General features: G+C 36.8%; 1 long non-coding RNA gene across 2 annotated transcripts in view; it reads right to left on the bottom strand.

Annotated features, from left to right (window-relative positions):
* Positions 1-19,282, bottom strand: part of LOC122220127 — a 262,266-nt gene that overhangs the window by 47,466 nt on the left and 195,518 nt on the right. For both annotated transcript variants that reach the window (XR_006202686.1, XR_006202687.1), the window contains exon 4: positions 18,496-18,665. This is a non-coding gene — a long non-coding RNA (uncharacterized LOC122220127). The remainder of the gene's footprint in view (positions 1-18,495; positions 18,666-19,282) is intronic.

The raw sequence follows: 19,282 nt of genomic DNA, 5'->3' as shown, positions 1-19,282 counted from the left end.
TTCTCCCATTCCATAGGTTATCTTTTCATTTTGTTGATGGTTTACTTTGCTCTGCAGGAAGTTCTTTGTTTGACGCAGTGCTACTTGTTGATTATTATTCTTATTTTTTTTTACCTTTGCTCTTGGTGTCAAATCCAAAGTCACTGTAAAGACATATCAAGGAACCTATCCCCTACATTTTCTTCTAGGAGTTTTAATGGTTTTAAGTCTTACATTCAAGTATTTAATCATTTTGAATAGATTTTTATGAATGGCATAAAGTAGGGGTCCAGTTTCTTTCTGTGGCTACCATTCATTCATTTTTACTTCAATCATTGCATGTGGCTTTTCAGTTTTCCTAATACCATTTACTGAAGAGACTGTCCTTTCTTGATTGTAAATTCTTGGCTCTTTTGTCATAAATTAATTGACCATATAAGCATGAGTTTTTTATGAGCTTTCTATTCTGTTCCACTGATCTGTGTTACTGTTTTTATGCCAATATCATACTGTTTTGATTACTATGGTTTTGTAATATAGTTTGAAATCAGGCAATATGATGCCTCAAGCTTTGTTCCTTCTCAAGATTGCCTTGACTATTCAGGGTCTTTTTTGGTTCCATACACATCTTAAGGTTGTTTTTTCTATTTCTGTAAAAAATGCCAGTGGTATTTTGATAGGGATTGCATTCAATTTGTAGGTTGCTTTGCATTAATATGGACATTACAACAATATTAATTCTATCAGTCCATAAGCACAGAGTATTTTCCATTTCTTTGGCTTTATTTATTTCATCATATTGTATAGTTTTCAGTGTACAAGTCTTTCACTCCTTGGTTAAATTTATTCCTAGGTATTTTATTCTTTTTGATGAAATTGTAAATGGGATTATTTTTATACTTATTTCTGATAGTTAATTATTAGTGTATAGAAACACAACTGATTTTTGTATAATGATTTTGTATCTTGTATCTCTATAGAATTTGTTTATTAGTTCTAACAGTTTTTTGGTGGAGTTTTTAGGGTTTTCTATATGTAATATAATATCATCTACAAATAGAGTGGTTTTATTTCTTTCCCTTTCCTATTTGGTTGCTTTTTATTTCTTTTTATTGCCTCACTGCTCTAGCTAGGATTTACAATACTATGTTGAATAAAAGTAACAAGAGAGGGAATCCTTGTCTTGTTCCTGATCTTAGAGAAAGTTTTCAGCTTTTCACTATTAAGTAAGTATATGGGCTAGTCAAATATGAACTGTATAATGTCGAGGTACACTGCCTCTATGCTCACTTTGTTAAGAGTTTTCATCATGAATGTTCTTGGATTTTGTCAAAAGTCTTTCTGAATCTGTTGAGATGATGACATGGTTTTTATCCTTCACTTCATTAACATGGTATATCACATTAATAAATTGGTGAATGTTGAACCAATTTTGTATCCCTGGAGTAAATCCCACTTGATCCTTTTAATGTACTCTTGAATTCAGTTTGATATTATCTTGTTGAGAATTTTTGTATCTATGTTGATCAAGAATATTGACCTGGATTGACAGTATATATTGACTATATTTCAATGTGGATCTATGATTAAAACAAAGGGTAGAGGAAAATTATGTAAGAATGACATGTTCTAACAAAATAGAAATAAACCAACTCCTCATAAAAATGATAGGGGAAGTGGGGAGAAAAGTTAGAGAGTAAAATAAACTCACTGCGTACAGATAATATGTGCAGTCAAAATACATCATTTAAAGTTGACAAACCAAATAGAAGCCTCAGGGAAAAGTGGACTATTTTTTACAAAAGACATTAGAATAGTTATTGGGGCACCTGGGTGGCTCAGTCAGTTGAGTGTCTGGCTTCAGCTCAGGTCATGATCTCACGGTTTGTGAGTTCGAGCCCCACGTCAGGCTCTATGCTGACAGCTCAGAGCCTGGAGTCTGTTTCAGATTCTGCGTATCCCTCTCTCTCTACTCTTCCCCCACTCATGCTCTGTCTCTCTTTCTCTCTCTCTCAAAAATAAATAAACATTAAAAAATAAATAAATAAACATTAAAATTTTTTTTAAAAAGTTATAAGCATTATAAGAAAAGAAAAATCCTTCTAAAATACCAAAAGAAGTAGTAAAAAATGAAAAAATATCACATACAGAAACATAGTAAATATAATTAATACACAGAGTAAATATAACATAAAATAATGTTACAGACCTAAGCCAGGATGTATTGTTAAGTAAAAAAAGTAAGCACAAGAAGTGTACATAATGACATGGTAGCATTTGTGAAGAACAATGGGTGAGAAAAGAATAAAGATACATAATTAAAAAAAAAAGAAATGCAATATTGATGTACCAGAACTTAGTGAAAATGATTACCCATCAGGGGTGGGTGGGAATGGGATGGAATGGATAGGGTGCGAATGAGACTTCTTTGAATTTACCTTTTAATTTGAACTATGTAGAAGTTTGTGTATACACAAAGAGTAAAATAAACTTTTTAAAAAATGAAGAAAATAAACCCTAAAACTAAAGACAAACAGAAATAAATTAGTTTTTTTGTCAAAGTGATAACCATACACATAAAAAGAATTGATTAAAATAACTTTGAACCTAGTACTCTGACTGTACACTTATAATTATATTCTAAAGACAAAAAGAGACTCTTAAATACAGAGAACAAACTGAGGGTTGATGGGGGTAAATGGATGGGAGGTGGATTAAATGGGTTATGAGCATTAAGGAGGGCACTTCATGTAAGTGATGAATCATTGGGTTCTACTTCTGAAGACAAGACTACACTGTATGTTAACTAACTTGAGAATAAAAAAGAATAGTTGTCGGGGTGCTTGGGTGGCTCAGTCGGTTGAGCGTCCGACTTCAGCTTGGGTCATGATCTCGCAGTTGGTGAGTTCAAGCCCTGTGTCGGGCTCTGTGCTGACAGCTCAGAGCCTGGAGCCTGTTTCAGATTCCGTGTCTCCTTCTCTCTACCCCTTCCCCGCTCATGCTCTGTCTCACTCTCTGTCTCTCAAAGATGAATAAATGTTAAAAAAAAAAAAAAAAAAAAAGAATAGTTGCAAAGAAATATTGAACTTCACATGGTAATTTTCTTTTTGGTAAGGAGGTTGTAGTAATTTGAATCAATTTTATATATTGTAAGATAGAGCACACTATTAAGTATACTGCTACTATAGTTAGAAATTAGAATTCTCTGTACAAATATGGAATGGAGAAAGGCAAAGAACACTCTGATGTTGCACTAAATTGGAGAAGAGTGTGAGGTCAATGAAGGAAAAATATTAATTTTGAAAAGCTTGAATATATTTAATCCTGGTGGGAAAGAACTAATAATAGGGAAAGATTAAGTAGAAGATTAAAGTAGCAAGTTTCTGAGTGTGTGAGAAGAATGGGATTCTGTATTTAGGTAGAAGCATCAGACTTAAGTGGGCGAATGGATATCTCATCTACTGAGGCAGTAGGGAAGGTAGAAGGACAGGGACAAATTCAAATAAATGTACACGGTTTGGGTCAGGGAGCTCAAAAACCTCTTGAATAATAGCTTCTATTTTCTCTGTGAAGCAGGAGATAAGGGCATGTGCTGACAGTGAGGGTTGATGTGGTAGTATAGGTGGTTCTAGGAGAGCAGAGATTTGCAATCCACTATGGAGAATGAGATAGACAGACTTGACTGAAATAGCATGAAAGGATTGCCAGGCAGCACTGAGGATCTTGTTGGAGATGAAGACATTACTTTCCATTGGCATCAATGGATGTGTTTTTATGATTTTATTCAGCTTTAAATATAGATGTGGTAGACACATGGATTGGTCCAGGATTGGGGTTTTGCTAGTCCAGAACAATTGGAAAAACAGTACGTTAATGTTATTGAGAATATTGGCAAGAATATGTTGATTTAATGAACTTTGGATTCCTAGATGGATAGGGAAAGAAGGGAAGACAGAAAAGTGCACATAGAGAAAAAGTGAAGCCATCAGGTGTTTGGAGAACTTAATGAATATGAAGAACATGGTATTGAAGTATTGCTAAGTGAGGTTGTGATAAAAAATGAGATAGCTGAATTTAGGTTTTTCAGAGGTGAAGCAGTGATACCACAATACAGGTCTGTCATAACAGAGAATGGCTGAAGTGGAGAAGGTGGTAGGTAATGAAGATGAGGTCAGGAAATTATGAAACTTGGACACTGCATGGACAGGATGTCACCCAGAATGACCGTGAAAGTGGCATGAAAGGGAAGACCATAGTTGGGTGCTAAAGTGGTTTAGTAAATATGGGGGAATTGTCTGTGGAATCCACAGGTACTCTGATTACAAGGAAGGGTGGAATATGGTGTGGCTGGAAAACACGGACCTTCAAGGAGAAGGGGATTTTACATGATTGGTGTGAAGCACCACTAGATGCAGAGAACCTGAGCTCTACTTCCTCATTCTGAGACACTGTGGGTGTAGACCGCCACATTCTCCATTTGGGGAGACTTATGGCGAAGTAGTGAGTGTCTCAGGGTAGAGTGAGGCTTCAATTAAGGCAAGAAGGTGGAGTGAGTTTAGTAGCAGGGCCAGGGACTGAGGGCTTCAGGAAGCATAATGAAAGTATTAGGAGTGGGAGGGCAGTTAGAAGTTAAGGTCAAGAGTAGGCAGTCACAGAGCACTATCATAATGCACATCTCTAAATGGTTGCTTCAGAGGGGAATCACGTAGTCTAGTTCCTGTTTTTCAACCACACATAGTTACTCAATGACTTATAGAAATAAGGCAGACTAAAACCTATAAGGCTTAACAGTAGCAGTGTTTATTTACACATATTCCTGCACCCTCTATGAAAAGTTTACTACAAAAAATAAAATTTTATTTTCCTGCTAATATTGCATTTAAAGAAAGTAAATATTATAAAGCCCAATATGAACAGTAAAATGGAATTCAATGTAAAACCAAGCTGATAATAGTTTCTAAAGTATTATCTATGGACATATATGGCTGTATTTCAAAATTGTCATGGCCAGTGAAATTAAATGGACTCTGGGTTGAGAAAATTGACTTCCAGAAAGTGAGTCATAAAGTCAGAACTCAATCTCATAGTAATAAAAGGCTACAGAACTCCTAGCAATCTATAAAGCTGTAACTAGGAAACTCAGAAGTAGTAGGTCTCTTAGGAAATATGGCTGTACAGTTAAAAGAAAAAGAAAAGTAATGAAGGCACTGAGAGAAAATTTTGAGGCAAAATAAACATTCAAATGATTTGCCATACTGCACAGGTCAGATTGGAAAACAGGAAATGGTATTTTGTGATACAAGCATTCTGTGATACATATATTTATAACATATACATCCAAGTAGGTACAAACATACACACACACACACACACACACACACACACACACACACACTTACGCACATATATAAAAACTGCACATATACATAGCCAATTACTACTTTAGAAAGGTCAAACTTTGGCAGAGCACATGGCAGTGGCAGCCAAGAATCCTTTCAGAGATTTTTAAAGGGATAGTTCCTATTCTCTGACAGAAGGGTTTATTTAAGAGCTCCTGATGAACATTTACATTTACTAATGTCTTTACATTTTAGAAATATCAAATAATTGGTGTTTTTAAAGCCAAATAATTTTAAATCCAGTGTAGTTAACATACAGTGTTATATTAGTTTCAGACATACAATATAGTGATTCAACAATTCTATATGTTACTCAGGGCTCGTCAGTTAAGTGTACTTATCTCCCTCACCTATTTCACCCACACCCCACCCCGCCCACCCCGTTCTGGTAATCATCAATTTGTTCTTTACAGTTAAGAGTTCGTTTTTTGGTTTGTCTTTTTTTTTTTTTTCCTTTGGTTTCTTAAATTCCACATATGAGTGAAATCACAGGGTTTTGACTGACTTATTTTGCTTAGCATTATACTCTCTAGATTCATCCATGTTGTTACAAATGGCAAAAGTTCATTCTATTTTCTGAGTAATATTCTATTGTGTATACATACCACATCTTCTTTATTCATCTATTGATGGACATTTGGACTCCTTCCACAATTTGGTTAAAGCCAAACCAAAAAATAATATTGTAGGACTACATACAAACTTTGTGCTCAGGGGCTCCTGGGTGGCTCAGTCGGTTCAGCATCTGACTTTGGCTCAGGTCATGATCTCACAGTTCATGGATTCGAGCCCTGTATCGGGCTTGCTACTGTCTGCTGTCAGCACAGAGCCCACTTCAGATCCTCTGTCTCCTCTCTCTCTGCTCCTCCCCCGCTCATGCTCTCTCTCCCAAAACATAAAACTTAAAAAAACAAAAACAAAAAACAAAAAACAACTTTGTTCTCATGGGGCACCTGGGTAGCTAAATCAGTTAAGCATCTGACTCTTGATTTGGCTCAGGACATGATCTCATAGTTTGGTTCAAGCTCTGCACTGACAGAACAGAGCCTGCTTGGGATTCTCTCTCCCTGTCTCTCTGCTCCTCCCTGGCTCACATGTGCAAGTGAGCTCTCTCTCTCTCTCTCTCTCTCTCTCTCTCTCTCTCTCTTTCTCTTTCTAAAAAAATAAAGAAAAACATTTAAAAAAAACTCTGTGCTCTTGAAAGTAGTTTTCTTACAGGGATTAATATCATTATGCCATATGAACCCTATAAAGTATTTATGAATTTAATATGCACATAGATACAAAACATTAATTCTAAATAATTTTTTTGCAGTTTCCATAAACAGAATATCTCATCAAACACATTATTAATACATGCATGCCCTCTTATTTCTACTTCCTTCATTCAACAAGTCATTTTCAAGTTCCTACTCTGTACCAAACACTGTTCTAGGTACTAGGTGGGGACCCAATCTTGAATGCTGATAGTACAAGAAGGTGATAAAAGGTCTTTGTGAACTATCTCTCTCTGGAGTTCCAGATCCACATTGTCCTCAACAGACACACATTTGGAGGTTCCCCAGGCCCCTCAAATTCACTGTCTACAAGTGAGCTCAGTGCCCTGTATAATCCATGCCCCATTCTACTAGTGAAGCCTGATTCTTTCCTTGTATTTCTCCCTCACTTGTAAAAAAGCTTTCCAAAATGTAAACTTGACTATGCAATGCTATTGAAACTGTCCACAGCTTTCACGCCTAAAGCAGTACTTCACAAAAATCTCTGTGAAAGCCCTAAAAAAAGAGTGAACATGAGTAAGTCTGGAGGAAAGGGAGCCAAGGTTAAAATTACCAACAAATTACCAAAATCTCACGATTTTTTTTTACCTTTGTAACTCACAAAATTTTACATATTAATCTACAACATGTCTTCATTTTTCCTATAAATTTTTTAAAATCATTACCTTCTAACATTTTTTCACTTGAGTAGGATTTTTCCCTCCCAGATCTTTGAGTACAATTGATTTCCTAGGCAAATGGCCACATGTATGTTCTGGCTTCATGTACCCTGAACACATACCCTAGTTATAGATGCACTGACCTAGAGGATAAAGCTCAGACCTCCCTTTACAACATTCACGAGGGGTGGTATAGTCAAATGGTTAGGAGCATGGGCAGTGGAATTTAATTGCTTACTTGAATCCTGATTCTGTTGCTTGCTAGTTGTATGATCTAGGGCAAGTTATTTAATCCCTCTAAATTCATAAAATAGGGATTATAATAGCATCTACTTTAGGAATGTTGTTAGGATTATGAGATGAAACAAGTAAAGGGCTCAGCCTGGTGCCTAGCCCATATTAAATGCTCCGTATGGAGCATGTTTATTCATTTGTTACAGCTCCAAGGAACAACTTGCAAATTCTTATACATGCCGTGCTATTTCATGTTGATCTGTTCTACTCCCATAATACTGTACCATAATATTGTAATGGGGTGTAGAAATACGTTCCACCAACTTCTCTAAAGGGGAAAGAAAAACCAACAATCCTGTTAAAACATGACAATTTTTTTTTAATATCATGTAAAACTGTGACTATTTTCCCTTGGGAGAGGTTGAGTGAGTGTCATTGAGATGGCAGTATTTGATGCTAGAGCTGAGGATGACAAGTCTCAGCTCATAGGCCCACCCACTGTCTGCACTCTTCCTTATGTCCTCCAACCTTATTAGCTATTGAATTTCTATTTTGCTCTTTCCTTCCCACCCCTTTTCCATCTTTTACTGAATACCTGCCTTGCTTTTTTAAAATTTTAATTAATTAATTAATTCATTCATTCAATACAGCTTGACCATTATAAGATAATGCTACATTGAAATAAATCACCCATTAGGACACTCCAGCCTGAGGAAAGCTCTGCTTAGCTAAATAATGTTGGTGTTTCCAAAATGTGAACCTCAACATTTATGCTCCTTTACACACTCCAGTTATAGATGCTGCATTCCAAATGCACACTAAATCTTGGGGCCCCATGTGGCTCAGTCTTTGTAAGAATTAAACACAAAGAAGCATGGCCTGACAGGCCAAAAATGATTTCATAATATATTCTAAATTTACTTTTCTCTCTCAATTAAACGGTAGAGGGGATTCAACTCTACTTCAGAACAACTCTTCTCAGAATTATTTTCTCCATTCTTCTCTTTTCTTACCCTCCATATTATAAACTCTTATATTCCAGAGCTGCTTACAAACCAGCCTTCAAAATGCTCTCCAGCTTTAGTTCCATGTGACTTTTCTTTTCTTTTTTTTTTTTTAAAGTTTATTTATATTTGAGAGACAGATCATGAGCGGGAAAGGGGCAGAGAGAGAGAGGAAGACACAGAATCTGAAGCAGGCTCCAGGCTAAGAGCTGTCAGCAGAGAGCCTGACACAGGGCTCAAAGCCATGAACTGTGAGATCATGACCTGGGCCAAAGTTGGACTCTTAACCGCTTACCCAACTGAGACACCCAGGCGCCCGTCCATGTGACTTTTCTTTTTATCTCACTACTTCATTCTTTCTCCTTACAGGGTCTGATTTAGCCCCTTTATCCCTTTATTCCCCTGCTCCCATTTCCTGTCTCTTCTTTGTCCCTATTTTTCCAGATTTGTGTCTCAAAAGGTTAGGGAATCAAGTTAGCAAATACTCTCTTTAAAAGGAAGACATATGTGACTAGAGAAATTGTGAATTGAAAGAGGATTAGAAATCCGGTCTTCAGCAGCACACTTGTTTGTTCTTCCACTGGACTGGGAGCTTTTTGAAAGCATGTCATATTTCCCTTTGTGCCTGCAACCCCCCCCAACACAGGGCCTGGCACAGAATAACGTTCAATAACTGTTGGATAAATGTTGAAATGATTATTTTATATCAAGGACTTCTTAAATAGAAACTCAGAAAATGAACTTGGTTTAATCTGTAATACAACCAAGAAAGCAAATAAACTTTAAGAGGCCGACTGAGATTCTAAGCCGCCTTACCCACAGATATTTGTGTGATAGTAATTTGCCACAGTGGTCTTACCACTTAGTCTCTTTCTTCATCTCTGTCTACATACCTGTGTCTATATACCTGATCCCTGATTACAGGACACCATATGAAGACATGAAAGAAGCATTTTAGTTGATGACTTGTCCCAACCTTGTGAAAACTTTGAATTGTAGCTCAGCTTTAGCCTCTCTGAATTCTGAATTTGGTCAAGTTTTAAAAGTAGAAAAACCATGTATGAATTAGAACTATCCAAGGTCAACGAGGCTGCCCTTTACCACAGACATAGATGCAAAAGAACATGGTCAATTCTTGCTTTCCACTTCCATCTGGGCTCATTCTTCACTTTCTGTATTACCTGGATAGACATTTTCACTTCCTCTTCTTTGCCATCTCTGTGGCTATAGTTCCTTTAATATTCAATATTGAAGACCCTCAAGAGGAAACAAGCATGTGATGCTGTGTGGTGAGAACATTATAGAAACATCTGATTATTTAATTAGACCAAAGTCCTTTAGTCATCTTCAAGCTGAAGCATGATCTAGTGATTTAATTGAACAAACATATATATAGTACATGTGACAGAATAGGGACAAAGTGGGCTCCTTGAAGAGAGGGACTCTATTTGATTTCTCTTTATGTCTCCAATCAATAGTCTAGTGCTTGGCCCACAGCTGCTACTCAATAAATGCTTGTTGAATGAAAGAGTAAATTAAATTTAATCTTACCTTCATGGAGTAGATAATATAATACTAACCACACTGAAATTGGTATAGGCACTAATAAAGGTGGAGTTACAGTGTGATGGGAACAAAGAGGAGTAGATTAATGATTGGCCTGAAAAATGTTCTTTAACTTCCCATATTGTATGCCCAAGTTCAACAGCAGCACTTATAAAATGAAAAGCCCTGTAATGTATTTATCTGCCACAAATTTGATTACAGGTTGCCGTTCACAGAGGGAAACTAAAATTGGAAAGAAACTGCCTGTGTTTTGATATGAAGGAAGAATATGGTTTTTACAACATACTTACAAGAAAAACCAAACCCAAAAGACAGAAGCAACCTCATTCTCCTAAGACACTGGGTGGAGGATGTTTAACTAAATGAGGTTCTCCTGAAGATTATAATGAGAGTAGAGAAAGAAGAACAAAAGAGGGTAGAGTGAGATGATGTATGAAAAGAAGAAACATGATCAAAACTGACAAGTATTTTGTACAGAAGAAATGCTTTTACTTTTTACTTGATGGCCTGCAAATTACCTTCTCAGCAGATATTTAACCCATATTTAATGCACTGAAACAGATGAAAGAGGCTCTGCTGTATCAAACTCTTTTTTTTTTCTTTTGTTTTGTTTAGAACTCATTCTCTGCTCATTCCTTCCTTTATTTAGATCCTCTGGTATATGAGACCTTATCCTAGGAGAAACTTTGGACCTTAGGATAAGTCTCTGAGAACTTGTGTGGACCATCCCAATCCATTTAAATGAACTGAAGCAGGTTTTCCTATGTAAAGTTATCCAACTGCTGTTGGTGTTAGAAACACTGCTTCACACTTTAATGATATTGATATAACCCATGCGGAATCATATTGACACAATATTATGATATTCACCTCACTGCTTCATTCTGGTCAACTCTTTATGGTCAAAGTGGCAACAATATGTGAGATTCATTTGGCTACTTTATAATACATATATTTTTTAATGTTTATGTTTGAAAGAGAGACAGAGCATGATCGGGGGAGGGGAAGAGAGAGAGGGAAACATAGAATCTGAAGGAGACTCCAGGCTCTGAGCTGTCCACACAGAGCCTGATGCGGGGCTCAAACACACGAACCGTGAGATCATGACCTGAGCTGAAGTCAGACACTTAACCCATTGAACCACCCAGCCGCCCCTTGTCTACTTTATAATAGATCCATACGATTAATCATACAAGATAAAGCACTAACCTTAGGTTTAAAACATTTACTTTTTAGATTACTGAGAAAAAAGTGTAATAAATTTTTAAGTAATTCTCTCTTTTGAAGGTTATTTATTTTCAGAGAAAGAGAGAGGGAGTGCCAGTGCTGGAGGGTTGAAAGAGAGATGATGAAAGAGAGAATCCCAAGCCGGTTCTGCACTGTCAGTGCAGAGCCCGACACAAGGCTCAAACTCACGAACCGTGAGATCATGACCTGAGCTGAAATCAAGAGTCAGACGCTTAACCGACTGAGCTACACAGGTGCCCCAATTTTTAATAATTCTTGAAAGCATCTTAGGCAGAAAATTAAGACTTCTCTCCAGGCTTAGGCTTGGGTACATTGGCTCTGGAATGCACTGGTATCAGTTCTTCTCACTCTGGCTTTTGGATGTTGAAAATTTCTTTTGCCTACCATCTGTAAAATACAGTTCTCCAGTTTTGGGGCAAAAATTCATACCCTCGAGTTTACTGTTAAATTGAGCAAATTGTCTGAAATCTAGTAAGAATGGGAAAGTGGTTATCCTGGCTAATTATATAGTCAGGTGGACAGTAAATACAAAATATGTCAGCTGTCAAGTTACAAGTAAGTAGAAATGAAACATTATTTCTTTGATTCAGAACTATAGGGATCTTTTGGTGGTTACAGCTCAGGCTCATCCCTGTAACCAGCCTTCACCAAACTGCCATCCTTTGAATATACCCTACACTCTCATATTCCTTTCGTTTGCACATACTTTTCCTTTGTCCAGAAATAGCTTTCCCTTCTTTCTGTTTAGAACAGACCTCTTCTCCTGTGAAGTCCTAGTTCCCTCATCAGAACCTCTCCTAATCCAGTTATTTGCTTTGTTGTATTTCCATAACATTTTTTAACTATTTTTGTTTGATAAAAAATAAATAACATAAAATGTGCCATTTTAATCATTTTAAATGTACAGTTGAGTGGCATTAAGCATGCTCACACAGTTGTGCAACCATCACCACCATCCACATCCAGTCTTCTTCCATCTTTCTAAACAGAACTCCACACCCATTAAACAAGAACTCCCTAGCTCTCCTCCTAGCCCACAGCAACCACCACTCTACTTTCTGACTCTATGAATGTGACTACTCTAAGTACCACATACACAGTGCAGTCACACAATATTTGTCCTTTTGCTAAGTTTATTTCACTTAGCATAATGTCCGCAAGGTTTACCATATTATAGCATGTGTTAGAATTTTCTTCCTTTTTAAGGATGAGTCCTATTCTGTTGTTTATTTTTATTTTTTATTTAATTTTTTAATTTTTTATTTTTTTAAAAATTTACATCCAAATTAGTTAGCATATAGTGCAGCAATGATTTCAGGAGTAGATTCCTTAGTGCCCCTTACCCATTTAGCCCATCTCCCCTCCCACAACCCCTCCAGTAACCCTCAGTTTGTTCTCCATATTTATGAGTCTCTTCTGTTTTGTCCCCCTCCCTGTTTTTATATTATTTTTGTTTCCCTTCCCTTATGTTCATCTGTCTTGCCTCTTAAAGTCCTCATATGAGTGAAGTCATATGATTTTTGTCTTTGTCTGACTAATTTCACTTAGCATAATACCCTCTAGTTCCAGCCACATAGTCGCAAATGGCAAGATTCTATTCTTTTTGATTGCCAAGTAATACTCCATTATATATATATACCACATCTTCTTTATCCATTCATCCAGCGATGGACATTTGGGCTCTTTCCGTACTTTGGCTATTCTTGATAGTGCTGCTATAAACATGGGGGTGCATGTGTCCCTTCAAAACAGCACACCTGTATCCCTTGGATAAATGCCTAGTAGTGCAATTGCTGGGTCGTAGGGTAGTTCTATTTTTAGTTTTTTTGAGGAACCTCTATACTGTTTTCCAGAGTGGCTGCACCACCTTGCATTCCCACCAGCAATGCAAACTCTTTCTCCGCATCCTCGCCAACATCTGTTGTTGCCTGAGTTGTTAATGTTAGCTATTCTGACAGGTGAAAGGTGGTATCTCATCGTGGTTTTGATTTGTATTTCCCTGATGATGAGTGATGTTGAACATTTTTTCATGTGTCAGTTGGCCATCTGGATGTCTTCTCTGGAGAAGTGTCTATTCATGTCTTTTGCCCATTTCTTCACTGGATTATTTGTTTTTTGGGTGTTGAATTTGGTAAGTTCTTTATAGATTTTGGATACTAACCCTTTATATGATATGTCATTTGCAAGTATCTTCTCCCATTCTGTCAGTTGCCTTTTAGTTTTGCTGATTGTTTCCCTCACTGTGCAGAAGCTTTTTATTTTGATGAGGTCCCAGTAGTTCATTTTTGAGTCCTATTCTGTTGTATGTAGAGGCCACATTTTGTGAATGCATTCATCTGTTGATGGACAATGGGTTGCTTTTACCTTTTGGCTGTTGGGAATAATGCTGCTATGAATGTTGACATGCAAATATTTGTACAAGTCTCTGCTGTCAATTCTTTTGAAAATATACCCAGAAATGGAATTGCCAGATCATATAATAAGTCCATTTTTAATGTTTTGAGGAACAGTTATGCTGCTTTCCATAACGGTTGTACCACTTTACATTCCTACCAGAAATGCAGAAGGGTTCAATATTTTCCATACCCTTGCCAAAAATTGCTATATTATATTTAAAAAATAATATTTGTGTGTGGTGGTATGGTATCTCATGTGAGTTTGACCGATTTACATTTCCCTAATGATTATAATGTCATCTACTTTTTGGCTATTTGCATATCTTTGCCTCTGTTTTAATTGGTTATTTGGCTTTTGAGTTGGAGGAGTTTTTACATATTCTGGATACCTTATCAGATACATGATTTGTAAATATTTTCTCCCATTCTGTACATTGCCTTTTAACTCTGTTGATAGTATACTTTGATGTATGAAAGCTTTAAATTTTGATGGAGTCTAATTTATCTGTTTTTGTTTTTTGTTGCCTATGCTTTTGGTGTTATAGCCAAGAAAGTAACAAATCTGATGGCATAAAGCATTTCTCTTATGTTTTTTTTTCTAAGAGTTTTATAATTTTAGCTCTTACATTTAGGTGTTTGATCCGTTTTAATTTTTGCATTATGGTGTAAGGTAAGGGTCCAACTTCACCTTGTGTACATGCACATTCAGTCTTCGCAGTACTATTTCTTGAAAACCCCCATAACATTTTGCACATGTGTTTATAATTATGCATTTTCCTATCTGGAATGATATGCTCATAAACTAGCTGTCATGCAGGGCAGGGGTAGCATGGAGAGAAGCCATGATTTGCAGTATTTCCTGATTTGTCTTGTGTAATATTCTCACCATGGCCAAATTTAAGCCACCAACATGATGACATCACTGAACATGGAATTAGGGGTACAAGACTGGAATTATTTTACTTTGTGTTTCCAGCACCTGGCATATATTAAATACTCAAATTTCACTTGTTAAATTTTCCTTCAACTAATACTTGAGTGTTTTCTATGTGCTAGACAACTGTACTAGGTACTGTGAATACGTAATGATGAAAAAACATACATGGTTCCTACCTTCATGAATCTTACAATCTAGTGACAAGAGAAATAATACAGAAGTAAATAAAAAATAACGAATAATTACCCATCATGATAAGTAAGATGAAAGAAATAAACAGCGTATGGGATGGAATTGCTTAAAAAGTCCTCTCTAAAGAGAAGGAACTGGGAGAAAAAGCAAGTGTGGTGCTTCTGTACAGGGAGAGAAAGAACTGATTATGCAAAGTGCCAGGGAAGGGGGAAGGGGGAAGGACTTTGAGGAGGGGGAAACAACATGTGCAAAGGCCTTAAGGCAAATGACCATGGCCTCTGAGAGGAGCTTAGAGGAGGCCATGTGCCTGGGATAGAGGGACATGGGGAAGGTGGCCCACAATGAGGATGGAGAAGTTGGTGGGGGCCAGAGCATATGTGGCCTTGGAGGCCACTGTTGGGCATCGGGATTTTATTTAAAGTTTAATAAAAAACAAAACAAAAACAAAAACATTTAAAGGCTCTAAGCAGAAAGCAGGCATAATTGGATTTCTAAAAGTGAATTTTTCTGGCTCTGTGTACTAGTTGAAAGCCATTGCTGAGAGTGCAGTAAACAAGTGTTTGCTGCTGATGAAATTTGGATATGAGAAGGGAGAAAGAGAAAAGTGGGTATATTTGAGACTTTATTTTGAATATTAAACATAGGAGACTTTATGATTGACTAGATATCAGAAATTATGGGGTTAAGTGTCCGTTAGTCAGTAACTTATGGAAAAGAAAGTTGGGAAACAAGCAGTTCATTCTTTTTAAGAAGTGCTCAGCCCTGAGCTAGGCACTTTGAGTTATATGAAAGAGGCATATGATGCAGTCTTTATGCATAAAAATTCATACTCTAGTGGAACCAACACTTGTAAATTGTAATAAATGAAATATACAAAGTCATAAACTAATGTTCTATTTGAGGTTGAGGGCATAAGTGTACAAAGAATTCTGAAAACAAAGATCCTAGTGGGTTGAAAGTTTCATGGGGGAATGAAGTCTCTAAAGGAAGCGCAAGACTCAGCTGGACAGACCAGAAGAACCAGAGATTCTCACAAGTATGGGCAACTAGAAAACCATGGAATCTGTTAGGACAGTTAAGTGAAGTGGATAGGGAGACAGCTAGCCCAACTGCAGAGGTCCTGGATGGAGATCATTGCAGGGTTAATGAGAAGCGGCATCAGGATCATCAGAGATTTTCATACTTAATTTACAAAATGCTTTCTCTTAATTTATTTCATTCAATCCTCATCATGAAATAGGTAAGATAACATGATTATTTCCTTATTTTGTAGACTGGAGATGGGATATATAAATGGTGAGGTGTTTCTACCAAGTTTACACGGCCAGAGGTTGAATTAGAACTAGTACCCAAACATCTCATTCTCTTAGCTCTTCTATTTTTACTACAAAACTTGTTTTGCTGTTGCAAAATCAAAATTAGTGGTTTAGGTATGTATTTTGTCTTTTTGGAAAGAGGTTTATGAATGATAAAAAAAATAAAACTATACTGATTTCAATTAAAATTGAAAGCCATGTCAAGTTTGGGTTTCAGGATATTGATCATGTTTACTTTCAGAGTCATGTGGAATATGTCATTTTCCCCCCAACACTATTTGGATACCAAGAAGGTAGAAGTCAGTGTTTCTAAATTAAGAGGGCTTTAAAATTTATCCTTATCCTGACCCATGCTCTTATTTATGAAATGACTACTAAGGAAACCTAAGGAAACAAAACAAACCTTGCTATGGAGATTTCTTTTTGAATTAACTGCATGATTTGATAAAGAAAAAAATAAAGCCCCTGGCTACTATGTTCAGCTTCCATATATTTTACCAGAATGACTAAGTGGCCAAAATATGAGTTTTATAATTTCCTGATTAGTTCAATTCTCTTCTCTCATTTCACTACATGGTGGTTTCCATAAAGATTATGAAAGCATTTTTCAGACATGAATCTTTTCAAGAAGATGGTGGTTAAAATCAATCTTCACAAAATTGAAAGTATACTTTGCATGGTGACCAAGTCTCTATTAGATTAGAATCTCTGTACTTTCTCTGTGGAGGCTAGTGTATCACTTAAAAAAAAAAAAAGTTCTGAATTTCTTTATTGGGCATAGTACTCTATTATGAAATAGTGTTGTTTGTGTGCGGTTCATATATGTGTGTCTATATATGTAAGAATCATGCTTTCTTCTTTTGAATTCAACAAATATTTATGAATATTAATAACAGCAAGCTGTATGCCATGGACAGAGAAAGCTCTTCATTCAGCACAGAATGTGATGAGTATAGTTGGCATGAGAGATAGAGAGCTATGGAAAATTGAAGAGGTGAGGAAATGTCTGTGGTTGAAAGGGAATACTTTAGACATTTAAGCAGTATTTAGAAGAATGGGTAAGATTTTATCAGGTAGAGATGGATATGTTCAGCAGGAAAAAGCAAAGACTAAGACCTGATGGGAGAAAGGAATAAATGTATCTGGAAAACTAAGAACAATAAACGTTTACAGATACCTTGGGTACAGGTTGAATGGTGGAAGGTAATGCTGCAAAAATGTTTAGATCAAATTAAGAAAAGTGAACTTAATTTGGTAGGCAATAGTAACCACTGAAATATATGGAATAGCAGAGTGACAAAAATGACAGTGGCTTTGGTATACAGATAGGATTGGAGCAGGGAAAAAATCAATTGCTATGGGATTGTCTAACAGAGAACTCTAGGAATCCAAATTAGCAATAACAAGACCTTATCAGGGATAAAGACAGGTAAGTGGAAAGAGGGGATGGGTGTGATTATTTTTAGTGGCAGTGATACACAGTTGATTCGTAGTCAGCTGTGGTTATTTCTGCCCTAAGTACAGTTAGTCAGGCATTTTTACCTTTTATCAGTACAACATATTTTCTCCTTGAGTGTACTTTCCTACTCTGGCTACCATCCTATATGAGATCAAAACTGTGAGAAACAGAGGCAGGATAGCTTCAAAATTTTCCTGTGCTCACTGGGCTGATTTTGCTGAGAACTTGCTTTATTCGTGACTTGTGATGGCCTTCTGGAGATGTGGAAAGGGATAATTTTGACTGGTAAAGGGCGATCCTTTGGTTGAGATTACATATATGGAAAGGATCAATTATATGTATAGAAAGCCATGAAGCCAGTGCAGGGAATTCTGAAAGAAATCACAAGATTAGAGAGAAAGGTCCAGAAATCAATTCCAAGACTCTGTCTCCCCATTCTCTGCAAGTCTGGTGTCTCTAAACATACCTGAAGGCCCAGCCCACCCTTTTCGAGGATCTTAATGAACCACTTAGACCAACACTTGGTGGCTCAGCATTATCATCATCCAGTATTGACCCAAGCTCAGCTTGATAAACTCCTTCTACTTTGATCTTTGTTTTCAAAACTCTATTCTCATGCCCTTTTTGGTTGGCTCCCTCATTCCCTCCTGAACTTGGACCCTGACTTATTCTTGTTTGTTTTCCTGAATCCCTGACCTTGAATGTGAATATCAGCTCCTGACACATCACCTGATGAGTAACCTACTGGAGAGCCAGTATCACCTACCCTGCTTTTCCTGAAACTCTTCTTTTGCCACCAATGTAAGATGCCCCACTATTATCCTCTCACCTTGCCTCTCCTGGTGCTTGGTTTGTGGATGGAAATACCATATTCTCCAGGCCACCATGTGGGAGCCTCTAGCTGCAGCTGCTCTATCACTGCTTCCAGAAGCCTGGGTTTTCTCAAATCTGAGCCATTCAATGGACACCACTGATGTTACTGGCTTTTCCTGATGATTCCTGAGTTCAAGCAGAGAAAAGAAAGTTTTAAGAAGCCAGGCCCAAATGAGGAGCTATGGAGATGAGGAGCAGTGTGCTATGTGAGAGACAAGGAAGATATGCAGACCTTGCCAACTTTGTAATTTGCGCATTTTTCTTAACATAGGAGGCTCAAACTTCAAACACTTCTCTAGATATGAAATGAATATTTCAAGTATTCAAATATTTGAATATCCAGTATTTTTTGTTGTCATTCTTTTACTTTATTAAAAATAAAATAGGGGTGTGTTTTATAGTAATATAATTTGTAGCACAATAATCATTATGACTCAACATGTTTTCTTGACTTGGGACTATAAAAGAGATTCACTCTAATGGTAGGGATAAGGATAGGGAGTGGTGGAAAGTACCATTTATGTGGGTGTGATGGGATTGCCATAAATCTAAGCATACACTACTTACCTCTCCTTGATCAGGTAGGTATGTGTTTCATCATTTATAGCAGTTATGCAAATTGTCTGCACTATGTGAGTGATGTGTATGTGTGTGGACTAATGTTATTTTTAAGGAAAAATATTTAACTATTTGGAGCAGACTAGTCAAATACTAGTTGCCTTTCTCTTCCTTTAATGGAGGAA

This window comes from Panthera leo, chromosome B2 (genome assembly GCF_018350215.1).
Source record: "Panthera leo isolate Ple1 chromosome B2, P.leo_Ple1_pat1.1, whole genome shotgun sequence".
Lineage (NCBI taxonomy): Eukaryota > Metazoa > Chordata > Mammalia > Carnivora > Felidae > Panthera > Panthera leo.
Note: the sequence above shows the minus strand (reverse complement) of the source record. Positions and strands in the feature narration are given on the sequence as shown.